General features: G+C 35.0%; 1 pseudogene; it reads left to right on the top strand.

Annotated features, from left to right (window-relative positions):
* The first annotated feature begins 208 nt into the window (after positions 1-208).
* On the top strand, positions 209-10,006 carry LOC114168662 (annotated as a pseudogene).
* Positions 10,007-13,215: the final 3,209 nt, after the last annotated feature.

Consider the following 13,215-nt stretch of genomic DNA (forward strand, 5'->3'; position numbering starts at 1 on the left):
CACATCTAAACGAAAGTGGGTATCATCCGACTAATTAAACCTAGAATTTTTTAAGGGAATTCCTTACCATCATAAGTAATTTTGAGTTTCAATATAAATATCATACCATTCATGGGACTTTTGATTTTAGTGTTTTGGATGAAAATCAGTGTTTTAATGTTGTCTTTTTTTGTCATCCTGAATCAGTTGCTGATGTCACTTTCTTCTGTTCTGTACAGCATTGCCACTATCATCTCTCTTTCCATTCCTTTATTTCATGGTGAGTTTGAAGGTTTACCGTAACATTTTCACTCGATGTAAACTATGATTTTGCGACATTGTTGGAAGTTGTCTGAATACATATTTATCTGTTTATTAGTGCTTGAAGTTAAATTTAAGTTCTTATGTATTTATTATTGCAACTAAAAAAAGAAATTCAGTAATAAGTCATTGTTTCAGCATTTTTATATATAATATAAATAATTGGTTACATAACTTTTCTTTTTAATCTTTGTTCCAACAACTATTCTTAGTTGTGTTTCTCGGTTGTTGAAAAGAGGTGCATTTCAGCTATGTTGAATAGATGTTATTAATTTAGACAGAAATAGAATGAGTTTAACTCTCAAGAACATTACATAATTTAGAAGCAATTCTGACTTATTAATTAATTAGAAGATTTTCTTCGGTATGCAAGTACCCTACATTTTTGTTCCCTCTCAACAATAATTTTACTGTTAAAGACTGTAAATGCAACTGTTAAATGCACCAAGGTCAATTTTTAATCCGTTATTGTTCTTCCTCCTGTTTGTTATTTGTTAGGAGTTACTCAAGAAATAAAATTGATTGATGATTAACTTTATGCTGGTGCACATGACCTCAATGATTTAAAATTTATTTTCAGGTAAGGGATTTTAATATTGCGAAAACAGAAGCTGATATTAGTTTTTATGCTGGTTATGTGGGTAAGATTACTTCTAGCATTTCATTTTTTTGAAGTCTTCAATTCATGTAAGCTATTTATTTGTGATGTGTGCGTGATACAAAATGTTGCAGGTTCTGTATACATGCTTGGAAGATGTTTCACGTCTTTATTTTGGGGAACTATAGCTGATCGCATTGGTCGAAAACCTGCTATAATTATATCAATTGCATGCTTTCTTTATATTTTGCTTTGAAGTTTCCAATAATCATCAATGCTTACTTACTTGATTTCAGCGTCATTTTGAACACACTATTTGCCCTTAGCACAAGCTTTTGGATGGCTGTTATCGTGAGGTTTCTTCTGGGAAGTTTAAATCGTTTGCTTGGACCAGTGAAGGTATCATATTTTTAACTCCAAACAGTTACCAATTTCATGTTTCATCCACAAGAACTTGGATCGTATTTGAATTTGTGCACATTTAACTTGTTCAACAGGCCTATACCACTGAACTTCTTCGTGAAGAACACCAAGCTCTTGGACTCTCAACAGTAAGCTTCACCAGCTATTCTACATAGTTCTTAGAACTGATTTTGCACACTAGCTATTTGAATTTATGATTTGGGTTTAGGTAAGTGCAGCTTGGGGCGTAGGTTTAGTTATTGGCCCAGCATTGGGAGGCTATTTGTCTCGGGTACTATTTATGTTCTTTTTCATCTCGAGGTTTAGTTATTGTAACAGTTATTTTGACACCTCAAATTCTGTATTCTATTGAGGAACAGAGATGCTTGAAATAATTCATATGCCATTTTCTAATACTTCGGAAAAATTTTCATTGCAGCCAGTAGAAAAGTACCCTCATATATTTCCAAAGGATTCCTTTTGGGACAAGTAGTATTTTGGATTCAATTTTCATCTCTCCTTTGTTTTCTACCCATTTATTATTTAATGATGTGCTGATTTTCATTTTCCCAAACATGAATTATTGTGCAGGTTTCCATACTTCTTACCCAGCTTTGTAATATCAGCATTTGCATTTGTAGTAGCTATTGGCTGCATCTGGATTCCGGTATGTATCTTACAATCTATCATATATTTTCATTCAGTAAAGATTTTTTTTATCCTCTATTATGTATTCTAGATGTTATTTTAACATTCTAATGATGACATTTTATCATGAAAAGTCCTTCTTGTATGTTTTTCTCAGCTTATCTGCACTTTTTCTTTGCTGTTCATACCCTTTTAGTTCGTCTACAGAAACAATATAGTTGTTAAAATACCTGCAGGAAACACTTCACAACCACAATGGTAGTGATGAATCCATAGATGATGCCAAAGCTTTAGAAAATGGAAGCAGTGGTGGTGGGAATGAAAGTATCCAAAAGAACGAAAACCTATTCCTTAATTGGCCATTAATGTCATCTATCATTCCATATTGCATTTTCTCACTTTTTGAAGTTGCTTATCTAGAGGTATGATACTTAATGAGTTTAGAAAATTTCTATGCATGTCTCCTTATATATCTTGTTTGGATATTTTCTGCTTTTTTTTGTGTGTTTCTAACTGAAACATTCATTCTTCCTGCTTTCTTTAGGTTTTCTCCTTATGGGCTGTTAGTCCTCAAAGGCTTGGGGCTTTAAACTTTACAACTGATGATGTTGGTAATGTTCTTTCAATATCAGGTACATCTCTGGAGCAAACAATACATTCTTATTAGTGATGGACTCAAATTTTGGAAGTGTTTTTTCTTTTCTACTGGTCTTACTGAATTTTGTTGACTTGGTTTCCCAACAAGTTCGGATTCTCTACTGAATTTTTTGGCGTTGTCCAACATTAAAAATATACTACGTTAATATTTTAAAAATATTTTTAAGATATTTAAAAACTTCAAAATAAGTGGTCGTCATTATATTTTGAAGAGAAAGCAGAAGAACAACACAGGAAAAACCCAAAAACCTGGTAGAAAATCCAAATTCGTTCTCGACTTCAAATAAGTATACTTCATATAAAAGATGTACTTTGGTTTTGACAGACACAAAGATGTGAAAATTTTTGCATAGTGTTGATCTGTATATTTGCACAACAGATGTTATTCACTGACTTCTCAAATGTTCAGGTCTTTCACTTATCATTTACCAAATTGCCATATATCCTTATGTGGAAAAAGCTACTGGACCTATTTCTGTTGCCCGGATCTCTTCTGTGAGTTTTCATCTGATTCTGGCAATTATCTCATTTCAACATTTCCATTTTTGTAATTTGAAATATGTACTGTTACTTTGCTTCCATATGCAGATATTAACCATACCTCTTCTGCAAAGCTACCCCTTCATAGCATTGTTGTCATGGCTTAGCACTATACATAGTGCTAAGTATTTTTTCAATCCTAAGGAATATTCTGTCTGTAAGTACCTCTGTAATCATTTATTAGTGATTTTGAGGACTGAATATGCCAGACCCCAGGATATCAGTTTACATGATTCAGAAAAGTTTCTGTATGCTACAAATTTGACTGTTTGTACTCTTTTTGTCGGCTTAAGGTCACCATCACAACCGGTTTGATCCTTCTAGAAAACCGAGCAGTGGTAAGTCTTTGGATAGCTCTTTGTCCTCTGATTCTATAAAATTGTGGAGAGTAGTTTCTTATGGTATAACATGTTGATTTGGAAAACAGGAACAACACCAAAGAGGTGCAGCTAATGGAATTGCTATGACAGGCATGTCTCTATTCAATGCTATTGGCCCTGCTGGAGGTGGTACAGTGTAAGTTTTACTATGATTGAAAGGTGTATGATAAAAACCTTGAGAGAACCATACCAAAAAAGCTAGCCTTTGTGGGTTGGTTGTGCGCTAGCACTTTGACCAGTTCTGAACAGACACTTCAATGCTAGCATCACCACTCTCTTCTTACTTAATTTTAATTGAGAGGTTTTGATCTTGAGAGAACCAAACCACAAAATCTAGCCATTATAGTTGACTACAAGCATAAATTATCTCCAATTTATTATATGTCAGTATGGTTAATGCAGATTAAGTTAGTCAAAAGGTAGATGGATGGATGCTTCATTCCTCCCAAATTAGCTTAAAAAGAAACTCATTGCATTTTTTCTTCTTATTTTTCTCTTTTAGAAGTCTTCATAGAGAAGTTTGTCCAAACTTACCCCAAATCCACTTAGACTCTTCAACAGCTGAATATTATTTCATTAGCAGAGTTTTGTTTTTTTTATCCATATACTTTCTATCTCCAATTTTCTGATATGATGATGGTAAATGCAGATTAACTTGGTCCAAGAAGCGGATGGATGCTTCATTCCTCCCAGGTTTGATGATTGGCTAACTTATTTGTTCTGGTTTTTGTTCAATGTCTAACTTCAAATGTCAAAAGTTTTTCTTTTCACATAAAATATGTTACTTTTAATCCGTGAGCTAGGTCAAATATTACATTTCTATTAATTTAATGGTGTTAAAGAACAATGCAAAATGCAAATTTTGGACCAAATCAAATGTGATTTCTTTATCTAAGCTTTAGCTCTGTTTGAGTAGAAAGTATTTTATAGCTACAAGGTATATGATGTCAATATAGTTAATAATTTAGTGTGTATAAATATAATTTATTCTGTCTTTAATAGATTATTCTATACTTTTAATACATAATTGTTAGGGATTCTCAATTACTCTATGTAAATAGAAAATCTCTTATAATCCCTCTCCCTTTATTGAATATTAATGTAAATATATTCTATAGTGCCTATTTAAGAAAAGGGAGATGTAGAATAAAAGCAAGTCATTCTAAAATACACTCTTGAGTATTGGATTGGAGTATGTGTTCATATTTGTGATATTGTGACATGGTATCAGAGCTACAACTCTGAACCGTGGGTCACTCTTGTTCTCCATCCAACTTCTTCTTCGACCTGTTACCGAGCTCCGCTGCCATCCTGATCTTCTTCTTCGATACGCTATTATCGAATTTTGCTGCCTCCATCTTCGTCACGCTGTTTGGAATCCATCTTCGTCACGCTGTACGCAATCGCTGGTTTCGAACTTGTGATGGTTCGTGAATCGGTTCTTGTTCGCTTCTTGATCGTTTCGATTCGCAAGCGGTGGTGGTTCGTGAATCTGTTCTTGTTCGCGACTTTGACTCTCGTATCACTGTGATTGCCTTGTTTGCTTTGATTCATGGTTCGTCCTTGCTATTACTAGCTCACGCTGTTCGATTTGTTCTGGTTGCTCGCTCACGTTGTTCGATTTGTTCTGGTTGCTCGCTCACATTGTTCGATTCGCTCTAGTTTGAGTTCGTCACGCCCTTGTCTTCTCTTGTTTTGTTTTTGAAAACCCATTCTCTGTGTCCTTGTTCATCATGGCCTCGGATAAAGTCGACACTTTTCTGGTTCGATTTAATGGAAAAAATTATGCTGCTTGGGAGTTCCAATTTAAGCTCTTTGTCAAAGGCAAATAATTATGGTGTCTATTGATGGCAAAATTCCTGCTTCAACGGTTGAAACAGATTTGACGAAGTGGGAAACGAAAGATGCCCAAATCATGACCTGAATTCTTAGCTCTGTTGAGCCTCATTTTATCTTGAATCTTCGACCTTACAACACCACTAAGGATATGTGGGATTATTTGAAAAAGGTTGATCATCAAGCCAATGCAGCTCGAAGGTTTCAATTGAAGTATACTTTCACACAAGGAAGTCTATCGATTGAGGAATATTATTCTAGTTTTCAAAATCTTTGGGTTGAATACTCAAATATTATTTATGTGGGTATTTCTGGTGAAGCCTTATCAGCTGTTCAAACGGTGCACGAGACTAGTAAGCGAGATCAGTTTTCGATGAAGCAACGATATGATTTTGACGCTACAAGATCCAATCCGATGAATCGTGACTCTATGCCTATGTTGGATGCTTGCTTGAGTGAGCTTCTCCGAGAAGAACAACGAATCAAAACGCACACAGTTATGGAACAAAATATGAATTCTACTGCTCCGGTTAGTGTGGCCTATGCCGCCCAAGGAAAGAATAAGCCCAGAGATATGCGTTCTGTCCAATGTTATAGTTGTAAGGGATTTGGTCATCTTGTAAAGGATTGTTCACAAAAATTTTGTAACTATTGCAAACAAAGGGAGCATATTATCTCCGCTTGTCCTATTCGCCCTGCAAAGAAATAAGGCACTACTTCTCATGTTTTTGTTGGTGCTTCGAGTTCTGCTGCTTTGCCTGCTCCAGCTTCTGTTCCTACACCTCCTGCCAACACTCTTACTCTAGAAAATGTACAACAAATGATTGTGTCAGTCTTTTTTTCCCTTGGTCTTTTAGGTAATACTCCCGTTTCTTCTCAACCTTGGTATCTTGATTCTGGAGCGTCTAACCATATGACAAATTCTGTTGTGTCCCTATCCAATGTGAAACCTTATGATGACAATCAACAAATTTACATAGCTGATGGAACCTCCTAACCTATTAGTGCTATTGGTGATATTTCTTCTTCTTTGCCTAATGTCTTTGTGTCTCCTAATCTTTCCACAAATCTCATATCTGTTGGCCAATTAGTTGATCATGATTATAATGTCCAATTTTCTCGTTTTGGTTGTGTTGTGCAGGATCAAGTGTTAGGGAAGATCATTCTGAAGGGACCTAAAGTAGGACGGCTCTTTCCGCCATGCATCTCGCCTTCCACATATTGTCCTGTTTTTTCTCTAGTTTGTGTTAATGATAGACAACTAAATAAAATGTGGCATAATCGTTTAGGCCATCCAAATTCTCATGTACTTAGTACCTTGTTTAAATTTGGTTCTTTGGGCAATAAAAGCTCCCCTGTTTCTTTTAATTGTACTACCTACAAACTTGGTAAAAGTAAAACTTTACCATTTCCTCATAATGCATCTTAGGCAAATCATTGTTTTGACATTATTCATAGTAATGTTTAGGGGATTTCTCCTATTGTATCTCATGCAGGATATAAGTATTTTGTCACGTTCATAGATGACTGCAATCGATTTACTTGGGTATATTTTCTTCAGTCTAAAGCAGAAGTTTTCTCTGTTTTTCAACGTTTTGTTTCTTTCCTTAAGACTCAATTCTCTGCTCACATAAAAATTTTAAGATCAGATTCTAGAGGTGAATATATGTCTAACGCATTTCAAATTTTTCTTCAAAATGAGGGAATTCTATCTCAACGTTCTTGTCCTTCCACACCACAACAAAATGGTGTTGCTGAAAGAAAGAACCGTCATCTTCTTGATGTTGTTCGCACTCTTTTGCTAGAATCCTATGTTCCTCTTCGTTTTTGGTGTGAAGCTCTCTCCACTACTGTTCATTTAATAAATCGGTTACCTTTTCCTACTCTCCACAATGTTTCTCCTTTTTATAAGTTTGGGTATTCTCCTTCTTACTTTAATCTTCGTACTTTTGGTTGTGTTTGTTTTGTACATCTTGCTCCTCATGAACGTTAAAAACTCACTAATCAATTTGTTAAGTGTGCTTTTCTAGGTTATGCTATTATTAAAAAAGGTTATGTTTGCTATGATCCGTAGCTTCGTCGCATTAGAGTTTTTAGGAATGTGGTGTTCTTTGAAAATCAGATTTTCTTTCCCTCCTATGTTGCACCATCATCTTCAACTTTTTCCTTTATGCCACATTTTTTAGACTCTTCTCACACCGTGGAACGGTTCAAGCCTGGTTTGGTGTATACAAGACGTCGTCTTCCTTTTGGTTCCCTTCCTGATTCTGCTCCGACACTTGATTATGTCCCTCCGTCAACACTTGATCCTATCACAGATGTTCTACCTCTCCGTCGGTCCACTCGATCATCAAAACCTCTTGATTGGTATGGCTTCTTTACACCTATTTCTTTATCCACTACATTGTCGTCTATTTCTATTCCTTCTAGTTATACCCAGGCTATGGAACATGACTGTTGGAAAAAGGCAATGCAAGAAGAACTACAAGCACTTCAAGAAAATCACACATGGGATATTGTGTCTTGTCCTCCCACGGTAAAACCTATTGGAAGTAAATGGGTGTTCTCTATCAAACTTCGATCTGATGGCTCATTAGATCGTTATAAAGCTCGACTAGTTGCTCTTGGTAATAGACAAGAGTATGAGATTGATTATGAGGAGACATTTGCTCCTGTTGCTAAGATGACTACAATTCGGACTATCCTTGCTATTGCTGCTTCTCAATCTTGGCCATTGCATCAAATGGATGTGAAGAATGCTTTTCTTCATGGTGATCTCAAAGAAGAAATATACATGAAACTTCCCTCTGTATGCTTCCTTCTTCCTCTTCTGATGTTTGGAAACTTCGATGTTCCTTGTATGGGCTTAAACAAGCTCCTCGGGCTTGGTTTGAGAAGTTTCGTACTACTCTGCTTAAGTTATCCTTTACGCAGAGTCAATATGACTATTCTGTCTTCTTTCACAAGTTTACCGCCGGTATTGTTCTCCTGTTGGTTTATGTGGATGATCTCATTATTACGAGAACTGATCATGAGTTAATTACTAAGTTGCAAACTAAGCTCCATGCAACATTTCGCATGAAAGATCTTGGACAACTCACATATTTTTTGGGATTGGAGGTTCATCATCGATCCAATGGCATCTTTTTAAACCAACAAAAGTATATTCAAGATTTAATCAAATTGGCGGGTTTAGCTGGAACTACATCAGTTGATACTCCTATGGAAGTAAATGTCAAGTACATGAAAGATGAAGGCGATCTCTTGCCTAATCCCATTTTCCATCGGCATTTGGTAGGCAGTCTTATTTATGTCATCACTACTAGACTTGACATTTCGTATGCTGTTCACCAGGTTAGCCAATTTATGTCTTCTCCTCGTCATCTTCATTTTGCTGCGGTTCATCGTATTATTAGATATCTTAAAGGTTCATCTACACGTGGGTTATTCTTTCCCAAAGCCTCATCTTTACAACTTATGGCATATAGTGATGTTGATTGGGCAATATGTTCGGATACTCGTAGGTCTACTACCGGTTGATGTATGTTTCTTGGTGATGCCTTAATTTCTTGGAAATGTAAGAAGCAAGATCGGGTTTCTAAATCTTCTACTGAGGCTGAATATCGTTTAATGTCAACTGCTTGTGCTTTACAACTTATGGCATATAGTGATGTTGATTGGGCAATATGTTCGGATACTCGTAGGTCTACTACCGGTTGGTGTATGTTTCTTGGTGATGTCTTAATTTCTTGGAAATGTAAGAAGCAAGATCGAGTTTCTAAATCTTCTACTGAGGCTGAATATCGTTCAATGTCAGCTGCTTGTGCTGAAGTTGTGTAGTTACATAGTCTTTTGGACCAGCTTGGGTTTTCCCAACCTACATCTACACCTCTTCATGCAGACAATACAAGTGCTATTCAGATTGCTGCAAATCTAGTGTTTCATGAACGTACCAAGCATATTGAAGTGGATTGTCACTATATTCGAGAGGCCTTGACCACAAATGTCATCTATCTTCCTTACATCTCTACTGATATTCAAGTTGCATATATCTTTACCAAAGTTATGACTCGACAGCGCCATCAATTTTTTGTTGGCAAATTGTTGCTGGTTGATTTACCAGCATCAATTTGAGGGGGGATGTTAGTGTGTATAAATATAATTTATTCTGTCTTTAATAGATTATTTTATACTTTTAATATATAGTTGTTAGGGATTCTCAATTACTCCATGTAAATAGGAAATCTCCTATAATCCCTCCCCCTTTATTGAATATTAATGTAAATATATTCTATAGTGCCTATTTAAGAAAAGGGGGATGCATAATAAAAGCAAGTCATTCTAAAATACACTCTTGAGTATTGGATTGGAGTATGTGTTCATATATTGTGATATTGTGACAATTAAGAACATTACCAGTTGCATTATATTACTAGGAACTTGATGTTGTACATTTATTTGCAAGGACACATATGGTGTTCTTTGTCCTGAACATGGTTAAAGCACTTAGATTACTAATGATGTTCAAACCATTCCTTGTTGAAAAAAAGAAAACACACACAAATCAGTTAAACTGATACCAATCAAAGTTGCAGAAGAACTTTCTCTTAGTTGTTGTTCTCTCTTGAGGGAAGTGTTGGTAACGAGGTGCATCAAGTTTGTCATAATTTGGACTAATGATTATGAATTTGATTTGATGACACCTATTCAATGGAAAAAAGGCATACAGAAAAACAAAACCAGATAAAAAAATGTGTAAAATTGATGAGAAATCTTTAGGGTGAGTTTGTTCAAACTTGTGAGTGTATACTATGTTATACAACATTATTGTTTGGTTATGTTGTTATTATTTGTGGAGGTGGTGAATGTATCTTTTCTTTGGTTGGCGCAGTGGTAAGTGTATATTCTCTTACACAATGTTCTTATGTGGGTGAATATTGTAGACGGATGATAGGGGGCGATGAATTCTTCGAATATTTATGTTCTTTTTCAAAGATTGGAAAACGAAACATTGTGTTGCTTTAAGAGATCAATGATTTTATTCCATCCTTCTGATATGCAGATATTAGAGAGTGATTTACGTAATTTTACATAATTACCCTCGTTTTATTTTATTCCAAATAAATAATCATGCTGGCTTTCGAGATTGAAATGAAGATAAGCATAGTAAATGGAACCTATTAAGTTTTTGTTGGATCCGATTCCAACCCTCTCTCAAGCCTTATTTAACCAGATCTGTTTTGTTTGGAATCTATTCCATTCCATATTTAACTAGATCTGTTTTTTTTTTTTTTTTGTGGAATCTATTCCATTTTTGTGTGCCAATCAGCCATGCATTCTTTCAATTAATAAATATTTATAATATTTTTATTTATGATAATAATATATGAGAAAGTAATTACAACTTATTTAAATATCATTTTATTATACTTTTTTAACACCGAGGACAATTAGGTCATTCTACATTTTCAGCTATTAAATTTAATTTTTTTAGTCACAACATTCAAATCTTTCACAATCTTTCACAAAAATTACTCTCAAATCCACTCCACTATCACCCCCAAATCTATAAAAAAGAACAACATAAATATCACCTTCTAATCAACCCAAATCAATCCTGTCCTTGTCCCTCTCCTTTAAATCATCACCCACAAAAGAACACACCCTTTAAGTAATTGGTTTGCTATGTTGTTAAAACATTTTGCTTTTCTTTTATCGTGTGTGTAGAATAAAAGTTAGTGCATCAATGAAATTTTTTATATAAAATAAATTCATTTATGTATATATAATATTTTAAATTTGGAAAAAGAAATCATATTATTATTTCAAAAGCCTTCGTGTTTTAAGTTACATGGAAATTTTCTCACGCTCATAGGCCTTGGGTTGTGTTGTTGAGATACACATATTCTTAAAGAAAAAAAAAATAATAAGCTTGTCTTTTTATAAATCTTTGTTGGTTTGGTCTAACATAATTGAATGGTATGATTGTGTCTTCATTATACAGTTTGAAATTATTGGGAAATTAATTTTTGAAATGATAAAAGGTGCTGCAATAATAGCATATCCCAGTTGGCTGATGTTCCTAATGTTGCATCAAGAAAAACTTACTTTAAAGTTATTCATACTTACTTAATTAGGAGGGTAATTATTGAAAAATGATTTTCTCTTTACAAAACTTTCCAGTCTTGGACAATATCCGAAAATTGGTTCCAACTGATTTACCTAATATTTCGAATTGCATCTTGGATATTTTAGTGTCGTAAGTCCAAAAGTTGTGAACACTTTTTTTCACGCCTTCGATAATTCTTTTGTTTATATAAAGTTTAATTAATAATTTATTCTTTTATTTATTTTTTATTAAAATGGATTCCTATTTTTATAAAAAGACTTAATGTGAAAATTTCTATTAAATTAGTTTTAATATATTGTGAAAATGTAATATGTCAAAATCTAGTTAATCACATGTTAAAATAAAGATCATTTTCTATCTTCGGAACCCATTTGATTTGACACGTAATATCTTCAAAGAAGAAATGACACAAATTGTGACATGTGACACTTTCTAACAAAGTCCTTTTAAAGAAAAATTAGAAACTCAATTGAGTCCTTTTATAAAATTAGGCACTTGATTGAGTAAAAAACAAATATAAAGATCAAAATGAATCAAAGACTTAGTAAAACAACCAAATTACAAATTAAACCTTTATATAATAGTTAGACTTGTTAATTTGGTCTAGCCCATGAGGCTTGGCCTTGATCTTGTGGCTAAAAAGAGAAAAAAAGCCTTCCATTGAAAAAGCTCACAGGGCTAAAATGTCCAAAACAAAGTCCCATGGATTAGGACGATCTCATGGGGTTTTTTTAATCATGAAAAAATATTATTTTTTAAATATATTATTGGACATATAAGTAATAATAAGTATGAAAACCAAAACTTCAGCTCAGACAACTTGGCTTGACCTTCGACTTGTGTTAACTTGGCTCAAACCTCAACTCGGGCTAAGTCAACTCGACCTTTGGTTTAGGCCAACTTGTTTCGATGTTTAGCCATGATTGGCTTTTCTCGACCTTTAGTTAGAGTTGACTCAACTCTACTATAGGTCAAGTCGATTGGGCTCAACCTTCGGCCCGAACTAACTCGTCCCGACCTTCAAACTCTATCCTACTTCTCTCTACCTTCAAGACAATTTGTCCCATCTTGACCTTTGACCTAGGATAACCTATCTCAACCTTCTACCTATTTCAATCCCTTTCGACCTTCTTCCCAGGTCAGGTTGTTTGGTCCTTCAGCCTAGGCCGACCCGTCTAGACTTTCGACTCAAGCTAGATCGTGCCAATGGTAGGAACGTGCCAATGGTCGGGTCATGATGAACCATCCCAGATCAACTATTGGCTTGAGCCGGCATTTCTCGACTTTTTGCCCGGACTGGCTTGTCTCAACTTTTGGTCCGTCTTAACCTCCGACTCTTATTGGCTCGTCTCGATCTTCAGTCCGATCATCTTGTCTCAACCCTTTACCAAGGTCGGCCCATCTTTACCTTTGTGTGGGCTGGCCAATTTTAATCTTTTGTTTGGCGAGCTCATCTCAATGTATAGCCTAACAGTCTCATCTCGACCTTTAGCCTAGTTGACTTGGCTCGATCTTCATCCCGAACTCGACTTAATTCAACCTTTAAACTCGACATAAACTTTGGACTAAGTTGATTCGGATTGAACTTCGATTTGATTACTCTAGTCAACTTTCAAGCCAAGATGGATCGACTTGACCTTTAACCTAGATTGAAGGTGTTGTATTTTAGAGTTAATAAAAGTCTTGTAGTAGGGCCAGACCCACTTTGGCCTTGATCCTAACTT

The sequence above is a fragment of the Vigna unguiculata genome, chromosome 11 (assembly GCF_004118075.2).
Source record: "Vigna unguiculata cultivar IT97K-499-35 chromosome 11, ASM411807v1, whole genome shotgun sequence".
Taxonomy (NCBI): domain Eukaryota; kingdom Viridiplantae; phylum Streptophyta; class Magnoliopsida; order Fabales; family Fabaceae; genus Vigna; species Vigna unguiculata.